Consider the following 21,459-nt stretch of genomic DNA (forward strand, 5'->3'; position numbering starts at 1 on the left):
GGAAGGCCGCTCCCGGCCGAGTCTACAAACGGACTAGCAGATTCTTATAAAATGTGATGAAATAACAGTATCATTATAACTATCCCATTGTGCCCTATATAATGTTTTGTGCCAATAAATTATTAAGATTTACTTTTGTTATAATGATATCACAGAGAAAAATTACCCTCTAAATTCAAGAAAAAAATACTCTAACTAAGGGTTCGATTTTGCTCCAAGCAATTTTTTTCTTAAATTTCGCTTAAATTAAGAAAAAATTTCTATAAGAGCATTTTCTTAAATTTTAGAGTACGATGGTTTTGAAATTCAGTAGCTTTGAATTTAGACTTTTTTACTCTTAAATTTACAGAAAAATAGTTTTGAATTTGTAGCAAAAATGGTTTTGATTTTAGAGTATCATGGTTTTGATTTTAGAGTATTGTGGTTTTGATTTTAGAAACTTATGGTTTTGATTTTAGAAACTTATGGGTTTGATTTTAGAAACTTATGGTTTTGATTTTAGAAACTTATGGTTTTGATTTTAGAAACTTATGGTTTTGATTTTAGAGTACCATGGTTTTGATTTTAGAGTATCATGGTTTTGATTTTAGAGTATTGTGGTTTTGATTTTAGAGTATCATGGTTTTGATTTTAGAGAATTGTGGTTTTGATTTTAGAAACTTATGGTTTTGATTTTAGAAACTTATGGGTTTGATTTTAGAAACTTATGGTTTTGATTTTAGAAACTTATGGGTTTGATTTTAGAAACTTATGGGTTTGATTTTAGAAACTTATGGTTTTGATTTTAGAGTATTGTGGTTTTGATTTTAGAGTACCATGGTTTTGATTTTAGAGTACCATGGTTTTGATTTTAGAGTACAATGGTTTTGATTTTAGAGTATCATGGTTTTGATTTTAGAGTATTGTGGTTTTGATTTTAGAGTACCATGGTTTTGATTTTAGAGTACCATGGTTTTGATTTTAGAGTACCATGGTTTTGATTTTAGAGTACCATGGTTTTGATTTTAGAGTACCATGGTTTTGATTTTAGGGTACCATGGTTTTGATTTCAGAGTACCATGGTTTTGATTTTAGAGTACCATGGTTTTGATTTTGGAGTGTTTGCTGTGTTGATTGTCGAGTATTGCTGGTTCTGAAAGTAGAGTATTCTGAGGTTTTGAATCAAGGCAATTTGAGGGTTTTTTTGTGAATGTTATATATTTCATTCTTTACCTTTTTCCACGTGATGCATATGATGCGCGCGTATTCACTTCCATGAAACTCTCATATGCATCTTTCATTTCAATTTTCTATATGAACTTTGCCAATCGGAATTTACCTCCACTGAAGTATGTTGCTTAATCTGAAATATTTAAGAGTATAATGGTTTTGATTTTAGAGTATCAAGGCTTAGAACCTCTCATAGTCTGTCTTATTTCGATATTTTTATATAAACTTTTCCAATCGGAATTCATCTCCACTGAAGTATGTTGCTTAATCTGAAATATTTAAGACTAATATGGTTTTGATTTTAGAATATTATTGTCTTGCTTTTAGAGTACATTGGTTTTGATGTTAGTCTATTGTGGTTTTGAATTCTTTTAGAGTATTGGGGATTTGATTTTAGACTATTGTGGTGATGATTCTACAGCATTGTGGTTTTGATTTTAGAGTATCGCGGTTCTGATTTTAGAGTATTATAGTTTTGATTTTAGAGCATTGTGGTTTTGATTTTAGAGTATTGTGGTTTTGATTTTAGAAACTTATGGTTTTGATTTTAGAGTATTATGGTTTTGATTTTAGAAACTCATGGTTTTGATTTTAGAGTATCATGGTTTTGATTTTAGAGTACTGTGGTTTTGATTTTAGAGTATTGTGGTTTTGATTTTAGAGACTTAAGGTTTTGATTTTAGAGTATTATGGTTTTGAATTTAGAGTATTGTGGTTTTGATTTTAGAAACTTATGGTTTTGATTTTAGAGTATCATGGTTTTGATTTTAGAGTATCGTGGTTTTGATTTTAGAGTATCGTGGTTTTGATTTTAGAGTATCATGGTTTTGATTTTAGAGTATTGTGGTTTTGATTTTAGAGTACAATGGTTTTGATTTTAGAGTATCATGGTTTTGATTTTAGAGTATTGTGGTTTTGATTTTAGAGTATCATGGTTTTGATTTTAGAGTATTGTGGTTTTGATTTTAGAGTATTGTGGTTTTGATTTTAGAGTACAATGGTTTTGATTTTAGAGTATCATGGTTTTGATTTTAGAGTATCATGGTTTTGATTTTAGAGTATAGTGGTTTTGATTTTAGAGTATCATGGTTTTGATTTTAGAGTATCATGGTTTTGATTTTAGAGTATTGTGGTTTTGATTTTAGAGTACAATGGTTTTGATTTTAGAGTATCATGGTTTTGATTTTAGAGTATCATGGTTTTGATTTTAGAGTATAGTGGTTTTGATTTTAGAGTATTATGGTTTTGATTTTAGAGTATCATGGTTTTGATTTTAGAGTATTGTGGTTTTGATTTTAGAGTATTGTGGTTTTGATTTTAGAAACTTATGGTTTTGATTTTAGAGTATCATGGTTTTGATTTTACAAACTCATGGTTTTGATTTTAGAGTATTATGGTTTTGATTTTAGAGTATCATGGTTTTGATTTTAGAGTATCGTGGTTTTGATTTTAGAGTATCATGGTTTTGTTTTTAGAGTATTGTGGTTTAGATTTTAGAGTATTGTGGTTTTGATTTTAGAGTATCATGGTTTTGATTTTAGAGTATTGTGGTTTTGATTTTAGAGTATTGTGGTTTTGATTTTAGAGTATTGTGGTTTTGATTTTAGAAACTTATGGTTTTGATTTTAGAGTATCGTGGTTTTGATTTTAGAGTATCATGGTTTTGATTTTAGAGTATAGTGGTTTTGATTTTAGAGTATTATGGTTTTGATTTTAGAGTATCATGATTTTGATTTTAGGGTATCGTGGTTTTGATTTTAGAGTATTGTGGTTTTGATTTTAGAAACTTATGGTTTTGATTTTAGAGTATTATGGTTTTGATTTTAGAAACTCATGGTTTTGATTTTAGAGTATCATGGTTTTGAATTTAGAGTATTGTGGTTTTGATTTTAGAAACTTATGGTTTTGATTTTAGAGTATTATGGTTTTTATTTTAGAGTATCATGGTTTTGATTTAAGAGTATCTTGTTTTTGATTTTAGAGTATCATGGTTTTGATTTTAGAGTATTGTGGTTTTGATTTTAGAGTATTGTGGTTTTGATTTTAGAGTATTGTGGTTTTGATTTTACAAACTCATGGTTTTGATTTTAGAGTATTATGGTTTTGATTTTAGAGTATCATGGTTTTGATTTAAGAGTATCTTGTTTTTGATTTTAGAGTATCATGGTTTTGATTTTAGAGTATTGTGGTTTTGATTTTAGAGTATTGTGGTTTTGATTTTAGAGTATCATGGTTTTGATTTTAGAGTATTGTGGTTTTGATTTTAGAGTATTGTGGTTTTGATTTTAGAAACTTATGGTTTTGATTTTAGAGTATTATGGTTTTTCTAAAATCAAAACCCTGATACTCTAAAATCAAAACTATAATACTCTAAAATCAAAACCATAAGTTTCTAAAACCAAACCCATAAGTTTCTAAAATCAAAACCGTAAGTTTCTAAAATCAAACCCATAGGTTTCTAAAGTCAAACCCATTAGTTTCTAAAATCAAAACCACAATGCTCTAAAATCAAAACCACGATACTCTAAAATCAAAACCATGAGACTCTAAAACCAAAACCCTGATACTCTAAAATCAAAACCATGAGACTCTAAAATCAAAACCATGAGACTCTAAAATCAAAACCATAAGTTTCTAAAATCAAACCCATAAGTTTCTAAAATCAAAACCACAAGTTTCTAAAATCAAAACCACAATGCTCTAAAATCAAAACCACGATACTCTAAAATCAAAACCATAATACTCTAAAATCAAACCCATGAGTTTCTAAAATCAAACCCATAGGTTTCTAAAGTCAAAACCATAAGTTTCTAAAATCAAAACCACAATGCTCTAAAATCAAATCACGATACTCTAAAATCAAAACCATGAGACTCTAAAATCAAAACCGTAATACTCTAAAATCAAACCCATAAGTTTCTAAAATCGAACCCATAAGTTTCTAAAATCAAACCCATAAGTTTCTAAAATCAAAACCATAAGTTTCTAAAATCAAACCCATAAGTTTCTAAAAACAAAACCATAAGTTTCTAAAATCAAAACCACAATACTCTAAAATCAAAACCACGATACTCTAAAATCAAAACCATGAGACTCTAAAATCAAAACCCTGATACTCTAAAATCAAAACCATGAGACTCTAAAATCAAACCCATAAGTTTCTAAAATCAAACCCATAAGTTTCTAAAATCAAACCCATAAGTTTCTAAAATCAAAACCATAAGTTTCTAAAATCAAAACCATGATACTCTAAAATCAAAACCATAAGTTTCTAAAATCAAACCCATAAGTTTCTAAAAACAAAACCATAAGTTTCTAAAATCAAAACCATGATACTCTAAAATCAAAACCATCATACTCTAAAATCAAAACCATAAGTTTCTAAAATCAAACCCATAAGTTTCTAAAAACAAAACCATAAGTTTCTAAAATCAAAACCACAATGCTCTAAAATCAAAACCACGATACTCTAAAATCAAAACCATGAGACTCTAAAATCAAAACCCTGATACTCTAAAATCAAAACCCTGATACTCTAAAATCAAAACCATGAGACTCTAAAATCAAACCCATAAGTTTCTAAAATCAAACCCATAAGTTTCTAAAATCAAACCCATAAGTTTCTAAAATCAAACCCATAAATTTCTAAAATCAAAACCATAAGATTCTAAAATAAAAACCATGATACTCTAAAATCAAAACCATGAGACTCTAAAATCAAAACCGTAATACTCTAAAATCAAACCCATGTTTCTAAAATCAAAACCATAAGTTTCTAAAATCAAACCCATAAGTTTCTAAAAACAAAACCATAAGTTTCTAAAATCAAAACCACAATGCTCTAAAATCAAAACCACGATACTCTAAAATCAAAACCATGAGACTCTAAAATCAAAACCCTGAAACTCTAAAATCAAAACCATGAGGCTCTAAAATCAAACCCATAAGTTTCTAAAATCAAACCCATAAGTTTCTAAAATCAAAACCATAAGTTTCTAAAATCAAAACCATAAGTTTCTAAAATAAAAACCATAAGTTTCTAAAATCAAACCCATAAGTTTCTAAAAACAAAACCATAAGTTTCTAAAATCAAAACCACAATGCTCTAAAATCAAAACCACAATGCTCTAAAATCAAAACTATAATACTCTAAAATCAAAACCCTGATACTCTAAAATCAAAACCATGAGACTCTAAAATCAAAACCATGATACTCTAAAATCAAAACCATCATACTCTAAAATCAAAACCAAAAGTTTCTAAAATCAAAACCATAAGTTTCTAAAATCAAAACCACAATGCTCTGAAATCGAAACCACGATACTCTAAAATCAAAACCACGATACTCTAAAATCAAACCCATAAGTTTCTAAAATCAAAACCAAAAGTTTCTAAAATCAAACCCATAAGTTTCTAAAATCAAAACCACAATACTCTAAAATCAAGACCATAATTGTATAATAGAATTCAAAACCACTATACTTTTGTTTCGAAACGATGATTTCGCTAAGATCAAAACCAAAATAGTCTTAACTCGAAACCTCTATACTCTAAAATCAAAACCATGACCTTCTAACTTTAAAACTTCTGTATGCTCTATCAGTGTTCAAAACTACGATTCTCTAAAATCAAACCCACTGTTCTCCTATTATTAAGCACAATTTATTCTATTTTTTAAACTATCATAGTCTTTTAGAGAAATTCAAGCGCAAAATATCTCAATTATAGGGGAAAATAGTTTGAAATTCTTGTACTCTTGATTCAAAACCACGTTTCTTAATTTTTTCTAACTCAAAATTTTTCTCTGTGATTCTATTATTGATAGTTTCTCAATGAAAGTTTTAGTACAAAGATACAAGTTTGGCTTTAGTAACAAAAATTTAATGCTCGTGGCTGACCAAATTTATAAATTTACTTAAAAACATTTTTTTCTCTTTGATCATATTCACAAATTGTTCTTCCTTGTGAGTACCTATACGAGCATGTATAACGACCATAATTCATATTGTGGTTTAACGTGTAATGTTCATTTACTCGATGGAAACCAGATACCATGTTGTAAAGTTTGAGCCCAAGTTTCCGCATGAATATTACCATTTCGTTGAAATTATTGCACAGTCTCCCACGAGGGATTCCACGAAGTATTCCTCAAGTTTCACTTCAGCACAAAATTGACCTATAACCACCTCACAAATGGCCTTTAAGAAGTCTTACAGCATGAGGTAAAGTCATGGCAATTCAACGTAAATGGAATTGATGCAATTGATGCCTTTTCAGTTACTCCAATTTGCAAGTTACTGGAGAGATTCTCCTAATTGCTTCTATTTGAAACTAGTTGAAAACATTGAAAAGTTCGATAGAAGGGAAATTCAAACCACAACTTTTTTTGAAACATGAAACTTTTCACTATTTCCTGTGGAAGCTTTATTCAACATCCAAGAGTTGGGCTATCCTTGCTTACTTTTTATTTAATTTTTGAATGATGTTTATAGGAAATTTATTAGACTGCATTTTTACCCATGTGAGGTTACCATGAATCGAAACTATCTGTACATCCTTTATTCACTCAGGCATCAACTATATTGAACGCGGATTTATGAACTGAACACAATGAAGCTGAAGTTGATGTTGATCCTCAGATTGGAATTTTCATCCCACAGTTCATGGTCATTTAATTAGAAAACTTCATTTTGAATAGAGTTGAAATTTTATTAGTTGCAACATAGATGGCAGATTTTATGAAATTTCACCGTAGTCGTCATCTATATAATAGGCGGAAAAACGTGAAATTTCATGAAATTTGCCACCTATTCTTGCAACAGATAAAGCTTTTTACAAAGTATTTTTTTAATGATTGAAAAGCAGTCCATTACATTGATAACTATTAAACAAAAAATCAATTGCAAGATTTCGATGACAATGCACTGCTGAAGAGTGCATTTATCCAGAAGACGGGCATATTGTATGAAAGCACAGTAAATCAATCATCTGTGCCAGGGCACTCCCATTGGCGTAAACTTGATTCCATTTGAATCCAATTATAATGGTGTCTAGTAGTGAATTCACAAATCCCATCATATGTAATTGATATTACGAGAATCTTCTTGCAAATCCCACGCACAGTATTATTGCCCTGAAGAGATTATTTGCCATTTTGAAATTCACAATATCAATTTGTTCATTTAATTAACATCTCGTAGGGATAAACATCTTAAGACTTCTCCTCTTCTTCTCAAAATGTCTTCTAGAAATTCTTTTTAAATCCTAGCCTTCAAGGATCGTAACTCTGAAATTTCTCGTTTTTTCCAATCAATCTAAATCCATCATCGCTTTTGCGGAAGATTTTCGGGTAAATAGCAGTTTTTCTCATGAAGATGATAAGGTTCGAGGGGTGAATTACTTGATGGTCTTTTGTGCTAACCTGAGTAACAAATTCTGACAAATTCGAAAAGTCGTTGTCGTTTAATAACCATTGCTGCAAACTTATGATTGAAATAAGGTAGAAGGTTCAACCCAGAATAAAAATCATGTTCTTTCTAGAGTTTGCAAAAGCTCTATAAAGAAAAGCATTTATATTCTGAGCTGAACCTTCTCCCATCAGACTATTACCGGACTATCTCATTAAATTAAACTCTTCGTCGGTGTCGGTTTCCTACCTTCTGTCCTGCAATTCATTTGCAACTGGCTTTTACACAGATGAGCATCTGGTAAGTACATAATGAGACTACAAATACGGTATTGTAGCTTCAACGTAGCGCGAAGAACACAGTCTCGGTGGATTGCCTTATTGTTAGTACTTCTTCAAATTCCTTACAAAATTACAAATATTCAAAATAATTTTTAAATACCGTTAACTTTTGTTTTTATGTGCCCATTGGGTTTTACTGAAAGTCGGAAATCTAGGAATGAGTGCTTTGCGAATCGACGAGTCATTAAAGATGTGGATAATTTTCTTGAGTGTGTTACTTGTATTGTGATTTTCATGAAAAAAGTTTATTAGATCGTTTATTACTAACATAAGTTCAACCTATAATCGTCGCAGTGAAAGAACAATGTCATTGAAATCAATGATGAAGGACTGGCGCAATGTACTTTGAGAGGGACTTTCCCGATTACGAGAATATTGTTTAGTCGAGTGAGTGTTGTTCGAAATTGTCCAAAAAATGACCTTTGTAATTTTTAAAAATAATCTGTTGTAAAATAAAAATTCATGCCATTTTTAGCCACTGAAGAAGGTCCACATCGGGACCGAAAGCTCTGGGCAAGACGAAAAAAGTGTTTTCATCTTAGGGTGACCTTTTTTTCACTGGCGAACACCGGAAGGTCCCTCTCAGTGTGATTGAATATTTTTCGGACATCATATCTTTGTCCAACCGTTTTACTGGGACTCAAATTTTTAGGTTGGTTTTAATATATTTTGTTCCCCAGTGATAGAAGTACCGTAGATGCGCAAACATTGCTCTCCGGGGTTGACATTGCCACTTTGCTTTCATAAGCTTTTCTTTAATTCTAGCATTTAAGGATGATCTCTCTCAATCGGACATGATAGATAGGATTGGTGGAGATCATGCTTAAGTGATAGAAGTAAAGAAAAGCTTACGAACAGAATAAGCTTAAACAAATTTTAAAAGCATTTTTAACAAGTGGTGAAGGGAAAAATCTGTCCTGTCTCTTGCAATTTTTATTCTACACGACTTCGGGAATCTATTTTTGCATTTTCAATATTTAATAAAGAGCTAATATCTGTAGATGTAATTTATTTTAACAATTTTAATTGTGGGTGGAGTTTAAATTTCCTTCCCATTAACTCTTTCGCGGCACACTTTTATTCAGCAAGTGAATTCATGTAAAATTGAGTTTTTCCTAATTCTTTATGATCAAATATAATAGTTCTGAGGAAAAAAATTCCATTGCGTGAAAACTCGGAAAAACTCCGGGTCATATATGAGCCTATTGTCGGCAAGGGAATTATACATACCATTTTCAAAATCTATATCACGGGCTTTCTAAGAGTTTTTTGCTTGAAGTTATTACTTTGGCCAAAACCATAGCAAATTGGATTGTTTTAATGAACACTGTACTCCTGGTGTTCTAGAAATCTTCCTGCTAATCCCTTTAACAGTCTCTGTCACAATATTTTGAGTAGTATTTGGCAAAAATAAACTTATCCACACATTTATTCACACACAATACAATTGCACAATATGGGACGCTTGCAGAACACTCTAAAATATTGCACAATATGTTATAATTCATCAGATAAAAGATGAAATGTCCAGGAGCAAGATATTTTACTTCTGGATTTCACAAAGAAAAACAATGTCCCAACTACATTGTTGACACGAAAACAGTTTCATAAACTTTTACCCTTGCCGACAATAGGGTCATATATGACCCGGAAAATTCTACGCGCTTTTCTGGAAAATTGAGAGTAGTTTGTTATATTAAAATATGCAATATACAATCTTTGGATATTCTATTTTGTGTTTCTAAAGAACTTTTTGCTGAAAAAAAATAAATGAATATAAAAAAAATTGAAAAAGAACAGTCATTTTACAGAGTTCGGAATTCGTGATTTTGGATCTCAAATATTTTCTTTTCCTGAATATCTGGAGTCTTGAGAAAATTAGCCAAGAATCTTACATCCTTCTATTATGATGTCGTGCACAAACAGATCGATTTCAATTAATGTAAATAGTCAAAAAAAAATTTTTCTCGGGTCATATATGATCCTAATAACGTGAAAGAGTTAACTGTTAAACCACGTATTTCTGTAAGTTAGGTTCTGAAAAATAATGGATAAAATTTAAATGATTTTGAAATAAAGGAGAAAGGGACAGATAATCCTAACCGGCTTATGTAGGTGAGATTCTTAACGTGAGCTAACTCGGAGTGCATGCAAATTCGATTTAGAGCTGAAATTGTGAGTCGCCATTCAGTTATCATGAATCAAATTCGTGAAATTATACAAATTTTGTATTTAAACCAAAATATCAAGGATTGGGATGAACTGGCACAATAGTGATATATGGGTGAAATGTAGACCAGAATGTACTCTATAATTTTCCTATAGAACATGATCTCATCGATTACTCAGAAGCCAAGATAAGCGAGGTTTTTTGTTTCTTAACTTGTTTTTTCATCCAGAGTGCCCCAAGTAGTCATTTGTTGAACTTCAACTATATCAAAGAATTGTTGTATTTTGTGAGACTCTTCATTTAACTCTTTCCGGACCGCAGCATATGCTGCAAGCCAATTTCACAATTTTTAATCAAAAATATCTAAGCTCAGGAATTAATTGAAGTCCTACAAAAAATATCTTACATTTGGATATCCTTATAGTTTGTAATCATCCACAAGAATCGGATTTTTATCAGTTCTGAATAATTAAAAAACATTGTTTTTGATAGAAGATGCATATGCTTCTTTGGGTACTACAGTCCCAAAAGAGACGAAAGTGTTAAAACCCTATTTTAAGTGTCTTGGTGGAGTAGAGGCAGTCAAATTGAGTGATTTCAAAGCGTTATTATGGGAAAAATCAATTTTTTCACACTTAAACGGCAAAATCGGAGTGATAGCGTAGTCTGAGCGGAAAATGATGTATGGACGAAATGTAGAGACAAATGTCCTCTACAATTATGTCGAAGTAATCATCAAAATCGGTTCAGCGACAGTCGAGATAATTGAGGTTATGTGATATTGAAATTGGTTTTTCGACTGTGGCGCCCCTGGTGTTAGTCCCACGAAGTTCAAATATTTTAGAAAGTTGTAGTATTTGGTGAGATCTTTCGTTTAAGCCCTCATTCATCAAAATAGGTCACATAGAACCGGAGATATGATTTTTTGAATTTTGTGAACTTTGACCCCTCATATCTCCGGTTCTGTTTTAACCACAGCGCGCATTTGCACCATTTAAGATTTAAAAATTTTCTTTTTAAAAAAAGCGCCCCTAGCGGTGGTTTTATGAACTTGCGATGTTAGAAGGGGAAGTGGCATTTCACGAGAGCTTTCCAAAAAGCCCTCACTTTTTAAATTCTGACAATTATGACCGGAGTTATGGCCATTTTAAGAAATTTTTTTTGGACCCTTATAGCTCGGGTCAGGGGGTTCGGGGGACCTTAAGTTTGGTATTGATGGAAAGCTCTAAGGCCCAGCTATAACATACTAAAAGGGACAGATAATCCTAACCGGCTTATGTAGGTGAGATTCTTAACGTGAGCTAATTCGGAATGCATGCAAATTCGATTTGGAGCTGAAGTTGGGAGACGCCATTCAGATATCTTGAATCAAATTCGTGAAATTATGCAAATTTTGTATTTAAACCAAAATATCAAGGATTTGGATGAACTGGCACAAAAGTGATATATGGGTGAAATGTAGACCAGAATGTTCTCTATAATTTTCCCATAGAACATGATCTCATCGATTACTCAGAAGCCAAGATAAGCGAGGTTTTTTGTTTCTTAACTTGTTTTTTTTCATCCAGAGTGCCCCAAGTAGTCATTTGTTGAACTTCAACTATATCAAAGAATTGTTGTATTTTGTGAGACTCTTCATTTAAAACCCTATTTTAAGTGTCTTGGTGGAGTAGAGGCAGTCAAATTGGCATCTGAGTGATTTCAAAGCGTTATTATGGGAAAAATCAATTTTTTCACACTTAAACGGCAAAATCGGAGTGATAGCGTAGTCTGAGTGGAAAATGATGTATGGACGAAATGTAGAGACAAATGTCTTCTACAATTATGTTGAAGTAATCATCAAAATCGGTTCAGCGACAGTCGAGATAATTGAGGTTATGTGATATTGAAATTGGTTTTTCGATTGTGGCGCCCCTGGTGTTGGTCCAACGAAGTTCAAATATTTTAGAAAGTTGTAGTATTTGGTGAGATCTTTCGCTTAAGCCCTCATTCATCAAAATCGGTCACATAGAACCGGAGATATGATTTTTTGAATTTCGTGAACTTTGACCCCTCATATCTCCGGTTCTGTTTTAACCACAGCGCGCATACGCACCATTTTGGAAACGTCCTAGACTGGACTACAACATACTAAAATTTCATTAACTTGCACAATGCCGTTTTTGAGAAAAGTGACTTTGAATTTCGATGAATTTTGACGCTATCACAGCGCCACCTGTGGTGACTTTTTGAACTTCCATCTGAAAGTGCTCATCGAGACGAAACCAAAAAGGTAAAATTTAGGTCGCTATGTTAGTTAGAACCGGAGATAGAGGCCGGTCAATGTTCGAACTTTGACCCCTTATAGCTCGGGTTAGGGGTTATGGATCGACTTAAGGTTTTTTTTGTTTGATAGGTATAATCAACGGCTACAACATACTAAAATTTCAGCCCGATGCACAATGGAATTTTTGAGTTATTTAACTTATAAGATTTAAAAATTTTCTTTTTAATAATAGCGCCCCTAGCGGTGGTTTTATGAACTTGCGATGTTAGAAGGGGAAGTGTCATTTCACGAGAGCTTTCCAAAAAGCCCTCACTTTTTAAATTCTGACAATTAGAACCGGAGTTATGGCCATTTTAAGAAATTTTTTTTGGACCCTTATAGCTCGGGTCAGGGAGGTCGGGGGACCTTAAGTTTGGTATTGATGGAAAGCCCTAAGGCCCAGCTATAACATACTAAAATTTGAGCCCGCTCGATGCCATAGGGGCTGAGCTATTGAGAAAACAAAAAAAGGGGGGTCTTCAAAATGGCGGAAGGAGGGGTGGGGGGTGGGGGGTCAATGCACCAAGTTGCAATTTTCACCCGATATATAACCTTTGCCGAAAACCGCAAGTCGATATCTTTTTTAGTTTAGGAGCTATTAAGCTCCAAAGAGCGGCCGGCCGGCCGGCCGGCCGGCCAGCCGGCCGGCCGGCCGGGAACGTAAAATAGCCACATATATATTCGTGATCAGGAAGTGCTGAAACACATTTTGGCCAAGTTTGAGGTCGATCGGACGACATGAAATTTTGTTAGGATTATAGTAGGTGAGATTGTTAAGAATCTCACCTAATTTGAGTCCGCTGAATGCCATAGGGGCGGAGCTATTGAGAAAACAAAAAAAGGGGGGTCTTCAAAATGGCGGAAGGAGGGGTGGGGGGTGGGGGGTCTATGCACCAAGTTGCAATTTTCACCCGATATATAACCTTTGCCGAAAACCGCAAGTCGATATCTTTTTTAGTTTAGGAGCTATTAAGCTCCAAAGAGCGGCCGGCCGGCCGGCCGGCCGGGAACGTAACTTAGCCACATATATATTCGGAATCAGGAAGTGGCGAAACACATTTTGGCCAAATTCGAGGTCGATCGGACGACATGAAATTTTGTTAGGATTATAGTAGGTGAGATTGTTAAGAATCTCACCTAATAGGCTCAAATTTTAAGCCTCGCCTACTTCCGTATAGTACTTCCATACAAAGTTACTTTTTATCAATCTTCTATAGTCAGGTTGTTTGTAGTTTTTAAAAATCTTTAAATAATATAACTTTTATTTTGTTTTTTTCTTATAGAATGCCTGGTTTATTTTTCAAAAGACAAGACTTTTGAGATTACGACTGAAACATATTTTGCTATGATGGCATCCTTTAAGGTTTTATTAGAAGTCTTATTGCACTTTATTAAGATACATTTTTCGTAAAAAATTGCATTCAATGTGCAAAAAACTTGCAAAATATTTCTCATATATATTGAAGATCAATAATTATGAATTTTTAACTTGGTTGGTTATTAGAAAAGAATGGGGCAGTTTTACACAACTCAAATGTCTTCACGCATACCTTATCAAAGTAATATAAACTGTTAATAAGATAAATATGTCTTTTTGTTTCACTTTTAAGTTAACTATGGAAAACATACGGCTTGACCTAGATATTTCTTAAATTATTTATTTTTTAAAATCATGAATGCATGAAAGTGCCCCACTACACATATTCCCATCATCTTTTGCTCTGTCTTGCTATTTTTCATTCAGTGTCACTTTCTGTGTTTGGATAAATGCAAGTCAGTAGTCAAATATTTAAGTAGAGTTAAACGAGTTCTTCACCCCTTGATTTAGTTTCACTTTTTTTTAAATATCCCGAAGATTAAATTCTGCAATTTGTGAGAAAATATGCATGTGGTTTATACTCTAACAGTTTTTCAGCTGGATATGTACGCTGTTCACTTTCGAGATGCAATCTTTTCTGACGGAAAATCCGAATGAGATGAATTATGAGGTGGAAGGATTTAATAGAATCTAAAAGATATGACGCTCTTCCAGAGTAACTAAGAATCTGAGACTTTGAGAGACGTTATCCTCAGCGGTTTTACAGGATAAATAAATATATTGAAGATAAGAATATTTGTCATCCTCTGCTTGAATATTAGACTTGTAATGAAATGTATCTATAAATGTTAATTGGACGTTTGCTCAAAACTATCTTTGATTGTCAATATTGTCATCAATATTGACTTTACTGGGGATTTTTTTCCTTTGTCCCTCTGGCAATTTTCTTTTTCAAATTCCGTTCCACCCTTGCCACGGTAATGGATGCATTTAAATCGTGTGTGTGTGTCTCTTTTCAATATTGGTAGCTGATATAATGTCAAAAAAATTCTTTCAACGGAGAAATATGACTTTTTCATGAGTCCCACAATATTTTCTCCGCATATTCTGTAAATTTCAATATCCCCTGAGACATTTTCCCGTAGCCCAACATCAAAAATTCTCATATACACCTGGCAAAGAGTAGCATATTCAATTCAATTGGATGAGGAAGAACATGCCTATGTGACATTTTTACAAACCGATCGGTATCCGTATGGAATTTAGCAATTTTATTTTCTCATGGTAACAATATTCACCAGAGAGGAGCAAACCAAATAATTCTGCTTATGAGATTTCCAAATTGCCTCTCCAAATGGTTGTGAATTGGAGAAATAAGTAGCCCCTTTTAAAATATTACAAGATATTAATTTAAAATTCTATACAGAACCAGCTTTAAAATATTCAAATAATTATTAAATTGATATTGCCCCAATTAAATTCAAAGCTTTAGAATACAGTTTATGTTTAATTTTCTACTACTTAGTCCATGGAACGTGCTATGAATGGCTTAGATACCATAAAAATTTCATATGCAGAATGCTTTCATATGAATGTTTTTTCCTAAAAGATAACAAATTGTCTCAAAGAGAGAATTATTTGAATTCAGTACAAACAGCAAATTAATCCATTTTTGTTGAATTCCTAAGAGTCACCTTAATAAGAAATGATATTATTTTATTACCCCCAACAAAGTAATTTGCATGGAATTATAAATTTATTTGGGTGGTTATTTTAATAAGTCATCAACAGTAAAGGTACTTCCTTAAAACGAAACCAAATACCCCTTCTAATCTTGCCTAGAAGGTTAATTTAAGGGTTCATTGTAGGAAATTGTGACTTTCCCACACGTTATATCAATGGGTAAAGTATCTTCTTTGTTTGTGGTCCCCAAGAGCTTCTGGTCCCCCCTTTCTTTTTGGGATCATTAGATAAGTAAACAGAAAAGTATACCTTTCTTCCACATAAGAATAAAATAGCTTTCAACATGAGCCTCATGTAAATTGTCCTTAATTGAAGGTTTCGTAGATTATATCGAATTTCCTGTTATCGCAACCCTTCAGATAATTATCTTTCTTTGCTCATTTACAGTTACAAAACACTAGCAATTTTCTACCCTAAATTTAGCAAACTATCTTCAGATCGACTTCCAGATAGTGTTGGCTATTAGGAGTAATTCTTTATTTTAACAGCTTCTGTAATTTAGTTTGAAAGTTGACAAATTATGATCAAAATTCCTTATAATATGTTAAAGACATAAAAGACCGAAAATTGGTGTCAGCAATATCGAATAGGCCGGTTCCTTTTTAGATTAAACCGGATAACTTTATTAGATCGTTCTTAATCTCAGAAGTAATTCACGAGCATAATCAGAGAGGTAATTCACGAGCGTAACCAGACAAGTTTTTGACTGGTTATTGGTTAATATATTTTATAAAGATAATTTTGTCTTACTACTTAAAAGAAGTGAAAGTGTTTCGAATTAATACAAAATGGAATGTAGTACGAGACATTTGGTTTTGGTAATCAGGCAATCGATAAACGAAAAATAGAGTAACCAGTTGTGACTGGTTATGCCGGCTTCAGACTGGAGGTTTAGCCCAGTTCCCGAAGATCTTAAAAATCTTAATAACAAGCAATTTTATTGATTTTTCAAATCTAATGAATCATTTGCCCTTGATATTCAATCTTAAACAACAGTTTCCTAAAAAAAATCATGCTTGATGAGGAATTAGAGAAGTTAAGCCAGATAGCTAAGCCTTAAGTCTGAATCCCGTATTATGTTCAAGAATTTGATCTCAGATAAGTCTTAAACCAGTTACTGGTTAATATTCTTTATAAAGATAATTTTGCCTCGCTGTACTTAACCCTTTAAGGACGATTGGAACACCGGTGTCCCATAAAGAACATAATTTTGCCTGACTATACCTAAAGTTATTTTTTTCTTATGCCTGTACATAATTGTAAAGTAGAAGGTTGAAGAAACCTAGAATATTTTTTGCAAGTCTCTAGCTATTTGCTATGTAGTAAATATTTAAGCTCAAAAACGGCGAATTTTTAAATTCTCAAATTCATAATTTATTATAATAATTTATTATAATTTATTTATTTTTTATACTTCCAATTTTTTTTTTTTAGCAAAACCCTTTTGGCAATATAAACTACAATACTCATTCGTAATATTTTTCATTAAAGCTAAAAATACTATTCATTGGAATTGTCAGAAAAATTACTTAAATTTTTGGGCTATTTTTGTCCCTATCGTTCATAGAAGCACAAAATACACCGAGTCAGACTCTGTTGGACTTTCCAAAGTTAGATGTAAGACTTATCATTGATTATGTTTCCCAGTTTAATTTTTATTGTTGATTTTCAGTCCGTAAAAAGTTTCTCGTCGTTAAAGGATTAAAAGAAGGCAAAGTGTTTCGGATTAATAGGAAATGTTGTGTTGTACGAGATAATGGGTTTTGGCTATGGCTAAATTTCCGATTAAACAGGAAATCGACAAACGAAATAGAGAGCAATCAATAATCAGTTGTGACTGTTAGTCTTAACTTTAATTAGCTCTTGGTGTTGAGTTGGCTGTATTTGCTGAATTGAATTTGACTATAAGTTTTATCTTTATACGAAAATGTTGTAAAACCTGCATGTGTCTTGAAGTGTTTTTCTTAAGGGAGAAGACCAGGGACAAATCAAGCCTAATAAAAAGTGAAGCTATTTTTCACTTTTCCTTGTAAAAATTTTGCATATATTGAACAGCGTCTTAAACAAACTTGCTAGTAGTTATTGTATTATTGCGGCGAACATTATGAAATATATATTTTTAAATAGTTTTCAATGCACGATTTCGAGATATATCAGACTGATAAGTCAATTTTCTTTAGGAAAAAAACTTGCCAATAGTCTTCAGTGCTTCTATGCAAAAATGTATGGAAAAATGAAATGTTGAGAGGTCCCTGGGACAGACAGACAAAGAGACTATTTTCTAAAATTTAACATGGGAACTCCTTATTTTGTAGGCCTAAAGATGTCTAAATAAATAGGTGTACGAAGAAATGAAAGTTAATGATCAATTAACAATTAAAGTTAACGATCAATTAATTAAATCTAAATTTTTAACAGGTGTCTTAACTTAACCGTTTTATGTTCAACAGCTGTGCGTGTTTTCAACACAATATTAAACAGTTTTATGCTTGAGCTGTGCAGATCGTCAATACGATCTTGACTTGACCGTTTTATACTTAGTCTGTGCGTGTTGTCAGCACAAATTTAACAATTTTATGATTCATCTGTACTGGTTTTTAACACAATCTTATATATTATGTAATTGAACTGTGCGTATCTTCGGCAGAATGTAAAGTGTTTTATGCTTAAACTGTGTAGATTTTATGCACAGTATCAGAAGTGCGAGTTTTATGCACAATTTGAACCATCTTATGCTTCAGCTGTGCGTGTTTTCAGAACAATCTTGACTTAAAATTTTTTAAGTTATCTTTTTTTATTTCAACTCGAAATCTTGAAAGAATATAAGGACAAAATGAACCAGTCACTGGGCTGTTGTTCAGTATTATAGTCCTTGGCATTGTGGGTGGTCTTCTGACAATTGGATTCTGCTTATTCATCTTGAGTTGGAAGTCCCTGATGCAGCTCTTTAGCAGCTTTTCCTTAAACTATCTGTCGTTGTTGTAAAGAGGTCATCAGAGGCCAGATAAGAATATTTCCAACCTTGCCACTTATACGGGCTTCAGACCTAAGGCTTAGGCATAATTTTTTAGGGAATTGATGTTTAGGATTAAATATTAAGGGCAAAAGATCCATTATATTTTAAAAAATCGATAAAATTGCTTATTATTTAGATTTTTGAGATTTTCGGGAACTGAGCTAAACCTCCAGTCTGAAGCCGGCATTATGAAACATGGACGGACAGCGATAAGTATTATTTTGAAAGTTTTAGTTTGCAAAATTATAAAGTTTTATTCCCTATAGAAGATTCTAATATCTTAAGGGAATTTGTAAATCGAAAAGAACATTGTGAAAATCAATTATGCCCCATGAGTACTAGTCTGAAACTAACATCTGTAACACTCTCTTCAAATTTCTTGGATGCAAAACTTGTACAGTTTGTAGCATCCACAACTTCAGAAAGAAACTTTCAGTTTGTGGAGCACTCTTGAAATCTCGAATGGATTTCAACCACGAAACATAAAGTTTACTATACCTCGTGAGAGGAAATTGTATAAAAAAAAATCTCTCTTGAAATTTTGCATTTTATAAGATCTCTTGTGTAGAAAATATGTTGGGAATTATCCCATTCAGAGGTGCAAGTGAATTTGAATAATTTCAGGATAGTTCTTTTATTCAGATTTTTACTCAAAAGGTGTTTGCGTGAAAAGTTGGCAAATGTGGGTGAATGGGAGTCAAAGCAAGAAAAAAATCATTGCATTTTAAAACTATTTCTCTTCCACGAGAAGAAATTTCATTAATTGCATGTCTGAAGGATTCTCTTTTTAGCCTCTAAAGTGGCTCGTGTACGGCAGAATGTGCTCTGAATTCTAGGGAAATAGAATGCAAATTTGCAATCAAGGGTGTTTCACAACTTTAAGTATGGGAGGTTTGAGAAATTTAATTTACATATAGATAGCAACTTGAAATGAGGGAAAGATTGCTGAAGCTGTTAGGAAGAAGACTCATAATCGTTTATTTATTACTCTATTTTCCTGCTTGAACTTAATCCGGGATTGTGAGCGATTGTTTCAAATTCTGAAATACATTATGCACCTTAATCTCAATTATTTATTCCCTAAAAATATAAAATATTCACATTGAAATTGAGACTATAAGAGGTGAAAGGGGTGAAAGGTTTAGTGACATGAAGTTTTCCCAGCGGACTTGATCATGATATTGTGTTCTGCACTCTATTTGTTATTGCTCGAATTCTTAGAGGTGAGACATTCGTAATATCACGAATTTACAACGGTAAATCATATCATATCTTTATTACACATTTAAAAGACCTTTAATAAGATTTTTTTGTTGAAATTCCTATAGGAAAAGCTACTTACGTAAGAGTGTACTACTACCCAAATCTTTTTTTTCTTTTAAAGAAAGACCATTGAATAAAAGCTGAGCAGTGTGAAACTGCCCCCTCAATTACTTTCAATGAATATTTGTCCGAATTCTTAATTGTATATGAGACAGTCAAGAGAAATCTACGGGGTGACACGATAACTTCGTTTCAATGGTAGTCGATTATGAATAATTGTAACGATAGCTGCACTTTTTATAGCGAATATAAATATTTATAAATAGTAACTTTCTTCTCAGGTCAAAAAAAAAAATATTTTTTTTAAATTTTTTTATTTGACAACATTTGAAAAATGTTTCTGAAAATTTCAAGTCAATCGAAGTAAAATTTTCGGAGGTAGAGCAATTTGAGTTATGCATTCCACCCGCGCGCGCATATTGTTGTAAAACTTTAATCGCGTTTTTCTCAAAACACCGTTTTACAATGCGACAGTCAAGATTACTCAGAGTTTACTGAACCGATCCTTCTGAAATTTTGCATACTTGTTTTGACAAGTATTATCTATACTGTTTGAGCGAAGGATTTGCACTTCCTTTAATCAGAACCATTTTTACAATACAAAATGTATTGAAAAATAGGGTAAAATTGATACTTTTTACGAAAACTTTTGCCACAAAGCCAAATTTTGTTTTTTTTTTTTTTTCAAAAATCCCTCGTTCATTCAGAGGTCCAACTAATCCTCTAACAGACTATATTTGGTTTTTTGATTTCAGATGAACCTACTGGGAGAAATCCTGCCTACCGCAAGGTCTGTTTTTTGACGAATGATTTCGAAAATCAGCTACCAACGGTTGAATTTTGAACATTTTTCAAAAGTTTTTTTTTTTATTTTGTTTTAAGGTTACCCTTTCATATCCCAAAAGTTGGAATTTCTAAAATATTTTCGACACAATAAATTATTATCAAAAAAAGGACTATTTTTTGCACTGAGAGACCCATGTAACCCCTTAAGAATGTTACAATAAATGGGTAATTTTTCTTTGAATATTCATCATTCACTAAGACCGTCTTCAGACTAGAGGTTTAGCCCAGTTCCCGAGGGTCTCAAAATCTTAAACAGCAACAGATTTTATCGATTTTTCAAAATGTAATAGGTCATTTGCCCTTAATAATCCAATCCTAAGTCAAAATTTTCCAAAAAATCTTAACGGATAAGATATTAGAGAAGTTAAGCCATATGGCTAAGCCTTAGGTCTGGTTGCTCCAATCAGTTCTCATGTTCAACTGATCGCATCGATCAGTCTCCATGTTCGATTGATCACTCCGAACAGCCCTCATGTTCGTCTGATCGCAGCGATTAGTCCCCAAGTTTGGCTAATCTCACCGATCAGTCTCCGAGTTCGGTTGATAGCACTGCTTAGTCCCCATGTTCGGTCCATCGCACTGATCGTCCCCATGTTCGGATGATCGCACCGAACAGTCTCCATGTTCGACTGATCGTACCGATCAGCCCTCATCTCATGTTCGGTTGATCCCACCGATCAGTATCCATGTTCTGTTGTTTGCATCGATCAGTATAAATTCCATGTTTGGTTGATAGCTTCACTCAGTCCCCATATTCGGTCCATCGCACCGATCAGTCTCC

General features: G+C 32.6%; 1 long non-coding RNA gene across 1 annotated transcript; it reads right to left on the minus strand.

Annotated features, from left to right (window-relative positions):
• Positions 1-1,078: 1,078 nt before the first annotated feature.
• LOC129798834 (uncharacterized) lies at positions 1,079-1,523 on the minus strand. Its single transcript, XR_008751465.1, has 2 exons — positions 1,213-1,523; positions 1,079-1,132 (listed from the first exon to the last, which is right to left on the minus strand). It is a non-coding gene; the product is annotated as an uncharacterized LOC129798834 (long non-coding RNA).
• Between the last annotated feature and the right edge of the window lie 19,936 nt (positions 1,524-21,459).

Source organism: Phlebotomus papatasi, chromosome 1 (assembly GCF_024763615.1).
Source record: "Phlebotomus papatasi isolate M1 chromosome 1, Ppap_2.1, whole genome shotgun sequence".
Lineage (NCBI taxonomy): Eukaryota > Metazoa > Arthropoda > Insecta > Diptera > Psychodidae > Phlebotomus > Phlebotomus papatasi.